This window comes from Alligator mississippiensis, chromosome 7 (assembly GCF_030867095.1).
Source record: "Alligator mississippiensis isolate rAllMis1 chromosome 7, rAllMis1, whole genome shotgun sequence".
Classification (NCBI taxonomy): domain Eukaryota; kingdom Metazoa; phylum Chordata; order Crocodylia; family Alligatoridae; genus Alligator; species Alligator mississippiensis.
In genome coordinates this window covers 32,729,256-32,745,797 of record NC_081830.1, presented here as the reverse complement: position 1 = coordinate 32,745,797, position 16,542 = coordinate 32,729,256, and the positions used below count along the sequence as shown (strand labels likewise).

At 40.9% G+C, this 16,542-nt stretch overlaps 1 long non-coding RNA gene across 1 annotated transcript in view; it reads left to right on the top strand.

Annotated features, from left to right (window-relative positions):
• LOC109283681 (uncharacterized) overlaps positions 1-14,117 on the top strand; it is a 35,900-nt gene extending 21,783 nt beyond the window's left edge. The window contains exons 2-3 of the long non-coding RNA XR_002090953.2: positions 9,970-10,237; positions 11,766-14,117. This is a non-coding gene — a long non-coding RNA (uncharacterized LOC109283681). The remainder of the gene's footprint in view (positions 1-9,969; positions 10,238-11,765) is intronic.
• Positions 14,118-16,542: the final 2,425 nt, after the last annotated feature.

The window sequence follows — 16,542 nt, the reverse complement described above, 5'->3', positions numbered from 1 at the left end:
CACTGAGATCCAGAGGAGGATTACACTCTGAAAAAACATCCTTTTTTGTTACTGCTTTAGCTAGAAGCCCCCTCATTCTTGTATTAGGAGAAAGGGTGATATTTCCAAATCAGGCTTCAATGTAATTTTCATTGCTGTGTATATTGGATTCTTTAATTTACAAGTGGTCAGCAAAATCTTTGATAGAACTGTTGAAAATGGAAATGCTTCGCAAAAGTTGATTTAAGAGAGGAACCAGGAAGGAAAGCTCTGACAAGTTTGAAATGTCCCATTTTGATATTCTTGGAATGCAACATGCTCATTTTGTAACTGATGATGGCTTCATTTAATGTTTTAATATTTTATTCTATTTTATATCATTATACAGAACATCTAATATCATATATTGTACATGCAATATAATGTGTATATATATGATGTTTATACATGGATTTATTATTATTTATGTATAAATATATTAGGATAGTAAATAAAACAAAGTCCAAATTGAAATGAAGTGTTCTAATTGACTCAATTTCCAAGAAAGAATTTTGAAAATTTGGGAGCTGCGCTTTTATTTCCTTTCTTATTTGAAGGACATTTTTGAAAACTGGAAACTCTTTGTCAGCTTATTTTCTTTGTTTCACTCTAATTTGGTTATTATGGAGGGTGCTCTCAGTAGTGTTCTTTGCTGTCATATCTGTGGCACAGTCTACTCTTGGTCAGATATCCATCTTGCTGCCCCATTTACCTAGGAGGTTTCTGCCTTTTAGTGAATCTATACTTCAAAGGTCTTTAGGATCTTTCAGAATGAATCTAGTTAGTAAAAAAGGCAGCCTGAGAGGAAATTTAACTTTGAAACCAAGGCAGGTAGAGTTGAAGACCTATTGGAGGATAGAACTGGGATCCAGAATGACTAGAGAAATGTTTCAAAATCAATCAGAAAAAATAAAAAAGGACAAGGTCAAAATCGTGCACCTGGGATGGAATAATTGCAAGCACGACTATCAACTGGGGAATGACTAGCTAGGCTGCAGTACTATAGAGAAAGATCCAGGGGTTACAGTGGACCATAAGCTCAATATGAGCCAAGAGTGTGCTCTTTTTTTTTTGCAATAAAGGTGGCTGTAGGGTACAGGACTAGGAACAATGGCCTCAAGCTGCAGCAAGGGAAATTAATGATGAAGATTTGGTGGACTTTCTGACTATGAGGGTGGCTAGGCATTGGAACAAGCTGCTTGGAGAAGTTGTAAAATCTCCATCCGTGGAAATTTTCAAGAGGTTAGACAGACACTTGGCCAGAATGCCTTAGTCAGAGATTATCCTGCCTTGAACAGGGGGCTGGACTAGATGAGCTTTGTGAGGTCCCTTCCAGCTCTACTTTCCTCCGATCCTGTAAATAAATGTAATTTGCTTCTCTTTTTTTAGTGCTTTGGCTTGTTTCCAAAGTACATTTACAGTTGGGGAAAACTTCCTCCCATTAAACTAAACCTATGTTTAACCTGTGTAAAATGAAGGTCCTTCAAGATCTGTGCTATAAAGAACAGTGAAGCATGAGGTTGCTCATTGCTTTGACCTTTTTCCTGGGATACAGCTAACAACCAAAACTAAAGCTGGTATTTAACAACATATTCTGTGGATTCTGCAGGCCCACGTCCACAAAAGGACTTAGACACCTAAAGCAGGAGCTTCAGCAGGATTCAAGTTCCTAAGCTGAAAAAGGTGATCCTCAAAACTCCTGTTCTTTGGCCACCTAAGCTCAGAGGTACCCAAACTCTGGCAACACTTCAGTCTTCAACCTTAGTTTCCCCAGGAACCTAAACTCCTGCTTCTCAGCTTTTCATCATGTTTCACTTACTGAGCAGCTCTGGGCACATCTACACAGGAAGCTTACTGTGCATTAGCTTAATAACACTTCACAGCTGTATTGCAGTTATTAACCATGCTAAAAGCCTATTGTGCAGTGTTATTAGGCTAATGCACAGTAAACATCATAAAAAACCGTGAGCCAGCACTATTGCACAGTAACTGTAGGTACTGTGCATTCAGTTAGTACCTCTTATTAGAGGTACTAAGCTAAATGCAGAGTAACTGAGGAGCATTAATGAATATGTAGACACACTCACAGCATCTAGTTCATGCTTAAGTCCCAGCAGGCTCTACCATCTAAGCCTTCCTCTGCCTGTATCCCTTGCTGGGCTAGATCTGATATTCTCAGAACAGACCTAAAAGACCAAGATCTACACACAAGAGAGCAATCACCGTCCCAATTTTTAAAGCCATTACTGTTTATCCTATCTGCCTCAGCTTTCCTTTTCCACCATTGCTTCTCAAATAGTTTTCCCTCTCTCTTCCTCCTTGTAAGGTGAAAGGAAAGTAAGGGAAGGAAAGTGAGGAGCTAAGATTTGGGTGTTTTGTCCCTGGGGCATTGCTGATATGGGGAATTTCTTGAAACCGGGCATGTCTACACGTGCTTTTATGCACAACTAAACTTAATGTGCATTTGCCTAATGCGCATTAAGGCAATTTAGGCATGCGTCTACAGGTGCACGTGCTAAGGTGCATTAATGTTGGGTATGTCAACTGATTTGGGACTGAAGTTAGTCATACATCACAGTGTATGTATGTGTATGTTAGTCAACATACACAGTGTTAATGCACCATAGTGCACATACACATGCATTAAGGCGCTTTAGCTATTTGCACATAAATTTGATACCTGCTTTGGAAGAGTCCTTAAGAAGTCATCTAGTCTAATCCCTGCTCTGAAGAGGGGCCAGGCATATCTAGACCATCCTTGATAAATGTTTGTTGAACTTGTTCTTAATTTCTTCTCCAAAGATTGGGAATACAAAACTCCCTCTGGTAACCTGTTCCAAGTCTTCACTACCCTTATAGTTAGAAAGTGTTTTTGCTTTTTTAAAAAGATCTTACCTACTTTTTTCTTGCTGCAGTTGAACTTGATTTCTTCTTGTCCTACCAATGATGATCCTGAAGAACAACTGATTGTCGTCCTCTTTATAACAACATTTTAAATAGTTGGAGACTGTTGTCATGTTGCTTCCTCAGTCTTCTGTCTTTAAGCTTAAATACACCCACTTCTTTCAACTCTTCAGCATAGGTGATGTTTTCTAAGACCTTTATTATTTTTGTTGCTTTCCTATAGACTTTCTCTGATTTGACTATATATTTCTTAAATTGCGGTACCTGAAACCTCAAAGCAGGACCATGCCTAACTAGATCATCCCAGCCAAGGCTTTGTCCAGCCAGGCCTTAAAAACCTCCAAGGATGGAGATTCCACCACCTCTCTGGGTAACCTGTTCCAGTGTTTTACTACCCAGCTGGTGAGAATGTTTTACCTCATATCTAACCTAAACTTCTCTTGCTGCAACTTGAGTCAATTACTCCTTGTTCTGTCATCTGTTACCACTGAGAACAGTCTCACTTCATCCTCTTTTGAACCCCTCTTCAGGTGGTTGAAGACTGCTATCAAATACCCACTCGGTCTTCTCTTCTCAAGACTAAATAAGCCCAGTTCCCTCAGCCTCTCCTCACAAGTCATGTCCCCCGGCCCCTGAACCATTTTTGTTGTCCTCCACTGGACTCTCTCTGACTTGTCCACATCCTTTTTGTAGTGGGGGACCCCAAACTGGTCTCAGGACTCAAGATGTGTCCTCACCAGTGCAGAATACAGGGGAATAATTACTTCCATCAATCTGATGGCAATGTTCCTATGAGTGCAGTTGAGTATGCTGTTAGCCTTCTTGGTAACAAGGGCACGCTGTTGACTCACACCCAGTTTATTGTCCACCATAACCACCAGGTCCTTTCTTGCACAGCTGCTGCTTAGCCAGTTGGTCCCAAGCCTGTACTGGTGCATGGGATTGTTCCATCCTAAGTGCAGGACTTTGCACTTGTCCTTATGGAACCTCATGAGATTTCTTTTGGTTCAGTCCTCCAATTTGTCTTTGATCTCTCTGAATCCTAGTCCAACCTTCCAGCATATCTACTACTCCTCCCAGCTTAGTGCCATTTGCAAACTTGCTGAGAGTGCTCGCTATTGCCATCTTCCAAATCGTTGATGAAGACCTTGAACAATAGTGGCCCCCAGATCAATCCATGGGGCACTCTACTTGATACTGGCTGCCAACTAGACATCGAACCATTGATTACTATCCTCTGATCCCAATGATCCAACCAGTTTTCTATCTATCTTATAGACCATTTATCCAACCCATCCTTAGCTTGTGAGAATATTGTGGGAGACTGTATCAAAAGCCTTGCTCAAGTCAAGGTATATCATGCTCACCGGTCTCCCCACATCAACAGAGCCAATCATCTCATCAAAGAAGGCAATCAGGTTGGTCAGGCATGACTTGCCCTCAGTCTATCCATGCTGACTGTTTCTAATCACCTTCTCCTCCAAGTGCTTAGAAACTGATTCCTTGAGGATCTGCTCCATAATTTTTCCAGGGACTGAGGTGAGGCTGACCGGTCTGTAGTTCCCTGGATCTTCCTCTTTCCCTTTCTTAAAGACGGGCACTATATTTGCCCTTTTCCAGTCATCCAGGATCTCTCCCAGTTGCCATGAGTTTTCAAAGATGATGGCCAGTGGCTCTGCAATCACACTGGCTAACTCCTTCAGCATTGGGTGCATCCCATTCGGCCTCGTGGACTTGTACATGTCCAGCTTTTCTAAATAATTCCTAACCTGTTACTTTGCCAGTGTCAGCTGCTCACCTTCTCCCCAAACTGTGCCGCCAAGTGCAGTAGTCTGTGAGCTGACTTTGCCTGTGAAGACTGAAATGAAAAAGGTATTGAGCACTTCAGCCTTTTCTGCATCCTGTGTCACTAGGTTGCCTCCCCTGTTTAGTAAGGGACCAGCACTTTCCCTGATCTTTCTCTTGTTGCTGACATACTTGCAGAAACCCTTCTTATTACCGTTCATGTCCCTTCTAGCTGCAACTCCAGTTGTGCTTTGGCCTTCCTGATGTTCCTGTTAATATAGTATGTTGCTCCATTTTGCTCTTCTGTGCCTCTGATAGTTACTTCCTTCACCGTTATGGTTGAAGAGATCACTTCAGGGCACCTTGATTCTTTGCATTTCCTTGGCTTGCTTACCTGGTGGCCATATGCACCAGAATTATATATATTTTACAGCAGCATCACCCGATTGACTCTCATTAAACCCATGATCCACTACAGGCTCCAGAACTTTTTGCTTAAAGCACTGGTGCCTAAATAGTTATTTTCCATTTTGTGTCTGTGCATTTAATAATACTGTGATATGAGAATAGAAGATCATTAGGACCAGATCCTGTCCCACTATTATATGCCTAAAGGTGGTCCTATTTTAACTTGCTGGAGTCTCTGAAAAAGTAATGCAAATTGCAGTGGTGTCCTCCTCCTCCTCCTCCTCCTCAGTGCATTTTTGGGAGTTTTTCCTAAGGCTAAGATTACTACTCATTACAAAGGTTGACAGTCTAATTATTTTCCAGGGGCTTGGAGAAGGGTGGAACTGGACTGCACTTAGGCGCCTAAGTCCATTTACATGACTAATAGGTGAAAGACAATCTGCCCTTAGGGTTAATTATAACTGAAGGAAATGGGCAGAACAAGTTGAAGCTGGAGCAGTGTTGTGTGCATCATCTGTTTGAAAGAAAATTACAATAAAAGTTTGTGTTTAACACCTACATAATTTGCTGTAAAAAGTGGGCTATAAGTTGAACCATTGACATCCTGCCACTAGATGGAGTGTAAGACTGCTATTGCCCTTTTGTTGAATGAAGATGTACCAGGAGGGAAATTCATAATGGATCCCTTTCTCTGGTGCTTTGATTGTTTTCCTCAGTGAGGTTCCATGCTGTGCTGACTAAGGAAAGAATCAAAGCTCATCTCCTGATGTGGCATTAGGTTAGAAACTGGCTGAAACCTTTGCTGTATACTAAATTTTCAGAAATGTTGACCCAGGGCTGTCTGGTGTGCCAAGTGACCAATCCACTTGAAGATCTTGTCATCAACCTTCAGTACAGTCTGAAAGGATGCAGCATTTCTACAGGGTTTGGGATTTCAACTGAGCTGCACAAGAAAATCAGTGAGATGCACATTACATTGCTCCTGTATGCAATGGAGCAAGACCATGAACATGTTTATAGGGGTATTTTTTTTAATCCTTTGAGAGAGAAGACCAGGATGATAGCTGTGAGACTGTCATAGAAGTACTTTCTCCCAATAGCATTATATGGGAGACTGATCTTCTGGACCGGTATTGCTGAAGTAGTGGTCAATTCAGAGAGGCATTTACCAGGAACTGACTGAGCACAGTTCCTGTTGCACAGCTAAAGAAAAGCAAATGGGAAATGCACTTGAAATTGGGATTACTGTTCCAGAAAAGCAAATGCTGGCATCTTGGAAGTGACAGCAGATGCATTCACACGCTCATTATGGTCTGCAGGACAACCCTAAGGGAAACGAGCAACACAAAATAAGAGAACATGTGATATGCAAGGAATCAGGGTGCCCTGAATTCTCTTTTTCCATTAACAGTAAAGAAAGTAATTGCCAAAGGCACAGAAGAGCCACAAAGAGATACTTTTGTGGACTGGTGATTACACAAGAAGAAGATACCGTATGCTGTGGCCTGTGGAACTATAGACATATGGCAGGATAGTAGCATTTAAGGATGATACAGGTTGAGATATTGCTATACCAAAACAGAGTTCGGCCCACCTCTTTCTTGCACCACTGCCTCTGTTGCTGACTCCACTGCCGCTGCTAGTACCACTTGCATTGCCTTCACTGATGTTGAGGCTGGCCTCACAACTGGCTTCACCACAGCTGGTGTCCATGCTGCTGCTGCAGCCACGGGGCCCTCCACTGCTTTCCCCAGTGGCAGGAAGGATAGAAGGGCCAATTTTTTAGCTGGTATAAATCGATGCAACTCTCCTAGGGCTGTACTGATTTCCAGTATCATTTAGCTTTACAGATTTCTTCACCAACTACTGAGTGAGCCAATTGGGTGCAACCCTATCTTAGGCTTGGTTATGGCAAATGGTGACAACATTATAGAACAGCTAACTGATGACAACCACTACAAGTTGACTTACAGCAATTCACTTGAATGGAAAGACAAACAAAAGCAGTTCTGTAACTAAGGTTCTTGATTTCAGCAGAGCTGACTTCCATAAGCTACCCGGCTTGTTTCTGAAGTCAACAGGCTTGTTGACTTGAACGTGGAGACAACTTGGAATTTCTTTAGATAATAGGTACTCAAACCAGGCATATGTACCCAGACCAACTACACAAAAAAACTTGTAAAAAGGGGCCCCAGAGCTAAGTAGATGAATGACTGCCTCAGAAAGGGTAGTATAAGAAAGCAGACAACCTAAAAGAAGAGAAAAGCATTGACAGCATGAACTAGCAAATTACATTGTGGGTGTGGTAGCAACTCCATCAAATTAGGGAGGGTACAGTAGAATTGGAGAAGAGCAAACATTTAAGAAGTGCAAAAAAATGATGCAGACAACTACAGAACTGTTAATCTGACCTGAATGGGAAATAACAGTTTAAAACCATTTTTGAAGGAAAGAATAATTAAATGCATGGAACCACATAGAAAATGACATAAAATATAACAGATGTTAATGGTGAATCAAGCCAAACTAACCTGGTAGGGGTTAACAGTGATGGCCCTCACTGAGTCACAGAGTTGCACTCCATTTGGCTCACTTTTCTTCTGGTCCCATGACCTTTTTGGCTGCCCAGTGGGCCAGCTTCAGCAAAGGGAGTGGATGCTGCTGCTGGCTCTGCCTAGTACATAGCCAGGGCAATTTAATGGGAAATGAGAGATACAGTTGCAAACTACGTCAGACTGTGTAGGGCCTAGAACTTGGGTCTCCCAGTCCTTGAGCCAAGTGCCCTAGCCAACAGGCAATTGGGCTAAAATGTGGGTGGGAATTCCTCCACCCCCCCCCCTATCATTCAAGCCTTTCCTCAAAGTAAGCTGTATCTCTAGCTGAGGTAGCCATGTAAGGGTGGCCCCTTGAAAGAATATGCCACAGTCCTGTTTTTTCCTGGTGGATCAGGGTCAGGGAAGACTGCACATTGTGAGAAGAGCAGAACTACTTCTCTAGACAGGGTGGGCTCAGACTGGTCTCTAGGGACACATTAGGCTGCCCAGCAAAAAAGTAGGTAGGAGAGCTTTGAGTGGGTTTGGATTTCAGGATATGTAATTTCCATGCTAGCTGTGAGAAAGACTTAGAAGTGGATTAGGATTTAGGCCACAGTATTTAGCAAAGGTTATAAGAGAAAAGCTTTGTGTAGCTGAAATTGCCATCCCTATGTTCCATATATGTGGAAACCCTACCAACAAAGCACAGACTTCTGCCACTGGGGGATCAGTCACGGAGGACAAGAGATAGTGCTGTTGGCTAGCATGTGTCACTTACAGTTCTTGTGTCAGGTCCTACACTTGCCATTTTGTAGGAATCAATCAAAAAGAACTAGAAAGCATTCAGATTCAGGAAACTGTTCCATTTAGGAGTGTGCTACACTGTGTATGCCCTCAAGAAAAACAATAAGGTGAGAACTTATGATTTTGAGAAGGCCATGTTTGCCTTCTAGTGGCAGAGCTTTCAAGGTGTCTTGCTACAGCTCCACAGGCATGAGTTTGAGCCTTTCTTTGGACTTGTGCTGAATGTCATCCCCACTTGATCTGGGTACCTTGGTTGTTCAGGGGAGTTAAAGGTGGTCAGATATGCTCACCATATTGCTCCCTTGCATATAATTGGCTATAGAAGCTCATGTGCCTACACAGTGCTCGAGTGCTGAGCTGTTGGCTCAGAGAGGCCTTTGCTTTTTGTGAGGTTTGAATGAAGCTGTAAAACTTTCAGATGTATTTGTTCAAAAAAGCAGAATGGAAGTTGACAAAATCTAACATGGTTCAGCATACTAACAGGTGGTGTTAGAGCTCAATTCCAATAATAAGCTATTCAGGTCAGAAGGATTACCATGTTAAATTGTTTTTTGTTTTTTTTTTCTAGTTTGGACAGTCTACTGATGACTGTGAGATATACTGGGAAACTTTTAAGAAGCCTCAATGAGGTTCAGAAAAGTTAGAATAACTTCTGGTTTTTAAAGACAAAATGTTGTTGCTCTCTTTCGTGAGCTTGATACCCATCTGCGAGATGACAAAAAAAAGTAGAAATAGTCTTTAAATGGGTTGACTAACTGCTATGGGAGCAGCTAAATCCCCAAGTGTTTCAGAAATGTTGACATCAATATGTTAATGTTAAGCTACTGTGTAGGAGTTATTTCAAATGCATTGATATCAATAGCTCTACCTGGTTAAAAAAAAGAGAGAAAGAGAAATGTTGGGAAGAAAAACATTTTTGAAGAGCAAAGTATAATAGAGCATTTTCAGTGCACTGATGTGGTTTAGTTTTCCCTCAGTATAAGTTAAGCATGTGTTGTGTCTGTGATCCTGTCATTTTACACATATGAGAAGGAAGGAACCTATAACACTCACTTTCAGCAATTTTCAGTGGATGAGGAATAATTCACAAGTCCAGAAAGAGGCCCAGGACATTGTTTGGTTTAATTAAATATCATGAGACCTTGCTGGAGTAGGAGTGGGGAGCCCACTTTGATCCACGATCACAAAGCTGTGGTTAAGATACTGGATCCAAAGAGATGCATTCAATGTCTACCCACAGCAAAGATTCATTTGTTGGCTTTGAACTCGGCTGTATATCAATAAATCAGGTACAAGCAGAGGAACATGCTCTTGCTGATATGTTATCCCTGGTGCCTGTGAAAGCAGAGGCATAACATGAAGTATCAGTGGAAAGATTCCCTTTCTTACAGGTTCTTCTCGTGCCATGCAAACCAATGAGAAAATTACAAATGGTTTTGGTTAAAGTAATGGAATAAATGCTTTCCAGAATGTTGACACATGCTGGTGATGAGAATCTTTGTCTTTGCTTTCATAGAAGCGTGAAGCTCTCAATCGATTGTTTGGATGGATATAGGATGGATGGTAAGGAATCACAAACACTCACCCAGAGAAGGTGCTGGTTGTGGACAGCTCCAAGGCACAGTGAGACGAGAGATTTGGCTAAAGGCATTTTTGGTGACATGACCTAGCCCAGGATGCAGAGAGATGAATTGAAATCACTGTTGCAGATCCTCAGGTTGTGTAAATCAGCACAGCACTGTTGGATTTACCCAACTCAGGATCTGGTCCACAGGGACTTACAGGTAGGTATCAACCACTAAAACCTACCAGAAGCTGCTCTCTGATGAGGATTAGTGGTCATTTAGGGGGCAAAGATTACATGTGGGTTTTACAGAAAATAATGAGCAAGTGTATTCATGTGACCAGAAGCAGTACACAATAATTTTCAGAATATTGAGACAATTATAGAATTTCTTTGCAATGCATGGCTTACCTGAAGAGACCTCTTCAGATAACAGTCCTCAGCATGTTTCTCAGGAAATTCCACCTTTCTCCTGGATAAATTTCTCAGCTGCTCCTTGGTTGTGTGCACACATTCAAAACGACGAGAAAACAGAATGAACAAAGAAGCCTGCCACATTGTGTCGTACCCAGCTGGGGCCACATCCTCAGCTGATGCCCTCGGCATAGCTCCACTGCTTTTATGGTGGCTACGTCGATTTACTCCAGCTAAAGATCTGGCTCTCTGTTATTTTAAATGTATATGTGCTACACTCTTCCACTTCAAAATATGCAGTAGAGTTATATCTTAAGTGTCAGTTATGAATTAGGTTTTATTTATTCAGACCAGATTTAAAAAACAAGCCACATGCAGCCTGGGTTTTATACCTAAATTGGAAAGTTTTGGTACAAAATTATAAGGACTATAGGAAATCATAAAAAAAATTGCCGGGAAGGTATTTGGGACCCACAAGGTACTTTACAAAAGTAAAAGGAGAGGACAGTCAAAAATAGATTGGTTTTAATGCCAGAAAGGACCATTGTAAAATCAAGCCAGACCTCTGGTATAACATACAAAGTAGATGATAGACTTTCCTTCATTGATTCTTGCACTGTGTTCAATTCATCTGGGGTAAGCTAACTATGGAGAAATATATTGCTTGTTGTTCCAAAATAAAAGTTCAGGAGGACAGAAGGCATTAGAATTGAAGCAGATTGACCATGTAGCTAGTGCAAAGGAAAATGATTCTGCTCTCCTGTTAGACTGAGGATGATGAAAATAATAATACTACTACAGATGGTAACCTCAAAATGCAGATAAGGAACTGGATGGAGAATAATCCTCTGTGACGGGTATCTTTGGCCATAATGTAAATGCAGATAACTCGCAAACTAAAACTTAAAGTGACAGACATGGAATATGGTGCACGCAGAGTGGCTGGGTAACTTTATTTTCGTACTGCTTCACTGTTGTATTTCTAGGCTATCTGCCATTTTGTGAGAGAGGGTTGAGGCAGCACGGTAAAGAGGAGAGATGCAGTGCACTGTCTCGTGGAAGATTTCTCTCCTTTCTGTTGTACTGGCTTTCTGTAATCTGATGATGGGTAGCTAAATTGGAAGTGGGGGGGTAGATTCCACATTTAATCCTAGTTCAAAGGGTATAAATTCAGGACTGCATAATTCTCCCAATGTACAGTGGAACTTGCACTGGCTTCAATGGGAGGTTTACAAAACATCAAATAAAGGAAATGTCTTCTGTCTAGTAAATAGATGTTTAGCTGTTATTCAGTATTTATTCAGTGCCTTCTTGTCTCCATCATCTCTCAACAGGGAAATATGCTCCCTTTGATCCACTACAATCTTTGCCTTTTATTTCTTTCCTTCCTTTCTCCTCTCCTGTGCATTTCTCACCCTTCCTGTCTCTGCAAGTCTCTTCTGGTCTCTTGACTCCAGTTGTACCTTTATAGAACTCCAAGTTTTTAGTCCTCCAACCACTAATGGGAGTGAAGCTCGTCACTGACTTCTCATGCCTGGGCTTTACACGTGACACTATCATCAGATGACAGGAGGCAGGGAAGTGGATACCTCTGAGTCATTGTTTCAGGATGTCTCCGGGCTCAGACTAATAGAAATGCGTTCATTTACATACTAATTACATTAAAGGTATCTCTGAAGTCAAGGGGCGTAGAAACTTTCTTTTGCACTTTAAATGGGGAAAACAATGGAATTCTGCACAATCGGAATATACAAATCTGCTTGGATATGGACCACAGGTTTCATGTAAGACTAATTTGGTATGTCTACATATGCATTTAAGCACGCCTAAATTTAATAAACATTAGCTTAATGTGCATTAAGTGGGTTTAGGCAGACATCTATATGTATAGGTGTTAAAGTGTTTACTGATTTGGGACTAAAGTTAGTCCCAACTGACTGGATTTGGGACTAAAGCTAGACCCAAAACAGTCCATAAACACAGTGTTAACACACTTCAATGCGTCTACATGTGCATTAATGCGCTTTAACTATTCATGCCGAAATTTGATACCAGTATTTGCAGATATCAAATTTAGGTGTGAATAGCCCCAAATTGCCATTTTTCAAGTGCATTAAGGGCATGCACGTGTAGACGCACACCCTAATGTACCTTTAATTTAGGCTAATACGCCTTAAAGCATCTCATGCAGATGTGACCATTGAGGCTGAAATGTATCAAGCTGTTTATTGTATAATGTAAAAAAGCATGCAAGGAATATTTCTTTTTGCTGTATTTACCTCAAACAGTTGGAAGTTTCTGAAGGCAGTGAATCTGAAATTAAGATCAAAACCAGAGTGGGTAGTGGATTTTCACTTTGGCCAGAGACAGGTCAAAATGTTTGTGTTTTAGTATTGCAAAAAGATTTTTATTTTTGAAAAGCAACTCCACCAGTAAACAAACAAACAAAGGAAACCTAATCAGATTTGTTCCTAACTGAGTTTTCATTTGGTTAGAGCTAAAAGCATTAAATCAGATAACAGGTTCTGACATTGGATCATGTCAGCTATTTACATAAACAACCCTGCTCTTTTGAATTAAGAACCGTTGCATGGTAGTATTTTGGGAGTCAGCCAAGATACACTGCCTTGCTACTGGTACCCTCACACTGCCCCAGCCTGGCTGCAATAGAGCTGCAACTCAGGAAAAGAAAGAGAACAACTGATTGTACGCGGACCACAGGAAGTAGAGATGTAGATCAGCAAGCCACTAAAACACATATCCTGGGGTAATGCAGCCCAGGTTTTTGGCTGGTGTAAATCATTATAAATGTATTGAAGCCAACAGTGCTGTTGATTTACACCCGTTAAGGATTTTGCCCTGTGTTTGCAGTAGGAAATGATTCACAAAGAGGTGTGCAGCTTTTATCATGCTTGGAGGTTTGTTGAGAAATGGAAGTTAAAGGAACACATCTTCATGTTGCAAGCTTTTCTCCTATGATTCGGTTATTTTTTTAAAGGTGTTTAATAGAACTCTGAAGTAGCTTTCACCCCTCCCTTCAAGGCCGGCTTGAACCTTACCTAAAATTGGACGCTTAGGCCCCATATTGGGCGGCAGTCCTCTCCTTCTTAGCTGTCAACTCATGAATTCAAAGCAGTGTAAAACAGAGCAGACCTTTCAATCAAGCCCTCCAACATGCAGATCCATCGTTTACTCTTTCCTTGCAAATGAGTTTTCTAATATCTATCGTCCCCCTCCCAGAGAGAAGGGGAAGGGGGGGGAGCTTTATTTATTTAGACTGCTTTACTGCTTGATCAGAATTACCCGGCTGAGAGTAGGATTTCAATAGCACCTTATCTGGGGTCTCTCTCTCTCCCCCCTCCCCCTCTGTTTAATGCTTGAAATCAGAAATGGGCTGTGTATTTTTTTAATTACAATGGAAAGAGAATAGGATTGAACAGTTAAGTTGAAATAAAATAATAAAAACACTTTAAAACTACAATGTGAATGAAAAATGATGGTTTTACTCTTTGCCTTAAAGTAAAATAGCTTTTATCTTTTTTCTCCCCCCCTTACAACAGCCTCCTCTACCTAGATAATGCATTTGGTTAGATTTATTTGCTCAGCCCAGAAAACTTGACACTAAGGGGATTATTTAGTTTTAGATTCGCTGTAGTCCATGGTAATAGCCAACAGGGAAAGGAATGAAGCAGCGATATTAGCAGGAAGATGGGAGGGGAGGGTGGACGGGGGAGGGGGTGGCATAGACTGCAGCTAAGCAAAACTGCTTGCATAAACACCATTAAGAAGATTTAGACATTGCTTTCCTTATCATCAGCACTCCTGGAAGAAATAAAAAAAAAAAAAAAAGAGAGAGAGAAAGAAAAAAGGAAAAGGGACAGGCCTGGACTTGCTGTGTATGCGTTTCCATCAAGGTTCAATAGAAAATAAAACCAGCCCAGGGTCCAACTGCAGCATTTCTGCCGATCTCTCCAAGTTGCCTCATCGTGGGCCCAAAGAGACATTTGTTCCACATGTTAAAGAAGGAGCAAACCAACAGGGAAGAAGATGTCCCACTCCACCGCATGCACTTGGGCAATTTTTACCTGTTCATTGAGCAGGTTTATGTTTATTTTCCTATGAAACATTTGAATTTGCCTTGTGCTTTGCTGAAATCATTCATTTATTTTTGGACAACAGGAGTGAAACACCTGTATAAGACAGGCACAAAGCTTTCATTAGCAAGCCAATTGGTAGTCCAACTTTCAGAAATAAAGGGCATGATACAACACCCACTGCTGTCAAGGAAAGAACACTCTGACTTCTGCGGCCTTATTAAAGGGAGAGTATGGAAACTCTGTTGTTTAGTGGAAGAGCTGTTCAGGAGTCCCAAATACTAAGGGTGCTTTCAAAATGGATTCAATCTAGAATGAGCAATGCATTTGGCAGCTGCCTTTTTCTAGTCCAGGATTCCTTCCCATGTTAGCCTAGCTGATGCTTTGTCCCGGGTATGTAGTTCACATGAAGAAGCTTAAATTAAACAGGCCCTTGGAGCGACTCTTACACTATTTGAAACATGTCATCAGATCTGATTTTAAATAAATTATCTATTTGTTGAGCATGGCCTCCCCTTTAGCCTGGGAGATAGGGAATGGTGACATCCGTGCATCTAAGAGGCTCTCATTATTCGAATGTGTTCAGCTTTTCCTGTTTTGTTTTGTTTTTTAAATTGATTGGGAACATTTGAAATTCCAGATATGTTAATGTAGGATGATTGGATTAGCAAGTCACATGACATGGTTTCCATTGCCTGGCCGGGGGCAGTAGTCAAGCACTGCACTTGCTCATGAAAACCGAAAATGCAATTCCTGCGAATACTTGTGCTCACATTTTTTAATGCATTTTTCCCCCTCAAATATTGGTATCCATACAAGTCTGGCACTCAAATAATTAGAGAAAGAGAACACAAATATTAGCAGAATGGCTACAATACTAAGATTTAAAAAAAAAATAACCATTGTAGTGAAAGGGGCATAAATATTCATACTTCAAGCTATGAGACAACTTCTAACTAATGGGAATTTGGAAGAACATAGGCAGGTTATTGCACAACTGCTGACTATGAGAGATCTTGTTTTTTTGCTATGAAACACCCAGGGCTAAGCCAGAAAAGAATCTTATTTCACAAAACATCAGATTTTTAAAAATTTGTTTTCATTCAACATAGAAGCAACACTCAGACCTTGTGAAAGTCCTTCCCCCGCCACTGCACCCCCAGCCTGAGAAATGGGTTTATGGGATATGTGAAACCCAGGGTTCACATCTCAGTCCTGACTGATTTGGAAGAGGCAGATCAGGAATTTGAACCTCAGTGTCCCAAATCTCTGGTTGGTATCCTATCTACTAGCCTATTGACTAAATTAATTTCAAGCAGGCAATGAATTCTCATGGGATGTTTTTTACATTTATTCACTTAGCTTTACATATTACTGTCAGGTAATATATTCAGTTCCAAATATTCCCCATTCATAATTTCGTTTCATTACTCCTAGACCCTTCTGAGCTAATGCAGCATGAGTTTTTATCATTTGTGATAAAAGACTACATCCCTTTATGAGAAATTTAACAAAGCCATTAATCTCCTACATGGACCAATATAGGAAGACAAAGACCCACACTTTTCTAGTATGAGTTCCACCACCACTGGCCTTCCTTGTCTATCACAAATAAAAACAAACCCACATTTTTGCTGACATGTCACATTGTGAAGTAAAATCTAATGTGCTGCCCATTCTTCTACCCATAGTCTTCCTTTTCAGATTTCCTCTTCAGCTATGTTACTTTGTTTTTTTCAGAGCCATACCTCATTTTATAAAGAAAATACCTCTGCCTACATTTTTAATGATGATCAGTCTCTTGTTATATTTTTCTTCACCGTAAGACCTTCAAGTTTTCACTTCATCTGCAAATTTCATATTGTCACAGGTCACCTTCTGTGGAGGATATCATCCTTGAGTTCTCAAGAATTTTCCTAATATCTCTTAAAGGGTTATTTTTATTCACTTCTGCTCTTCTTCAGCCCTTGTAATTCTAACAAAGGAAGATCTGTGTTTGACCAAAACCTTGAATTGC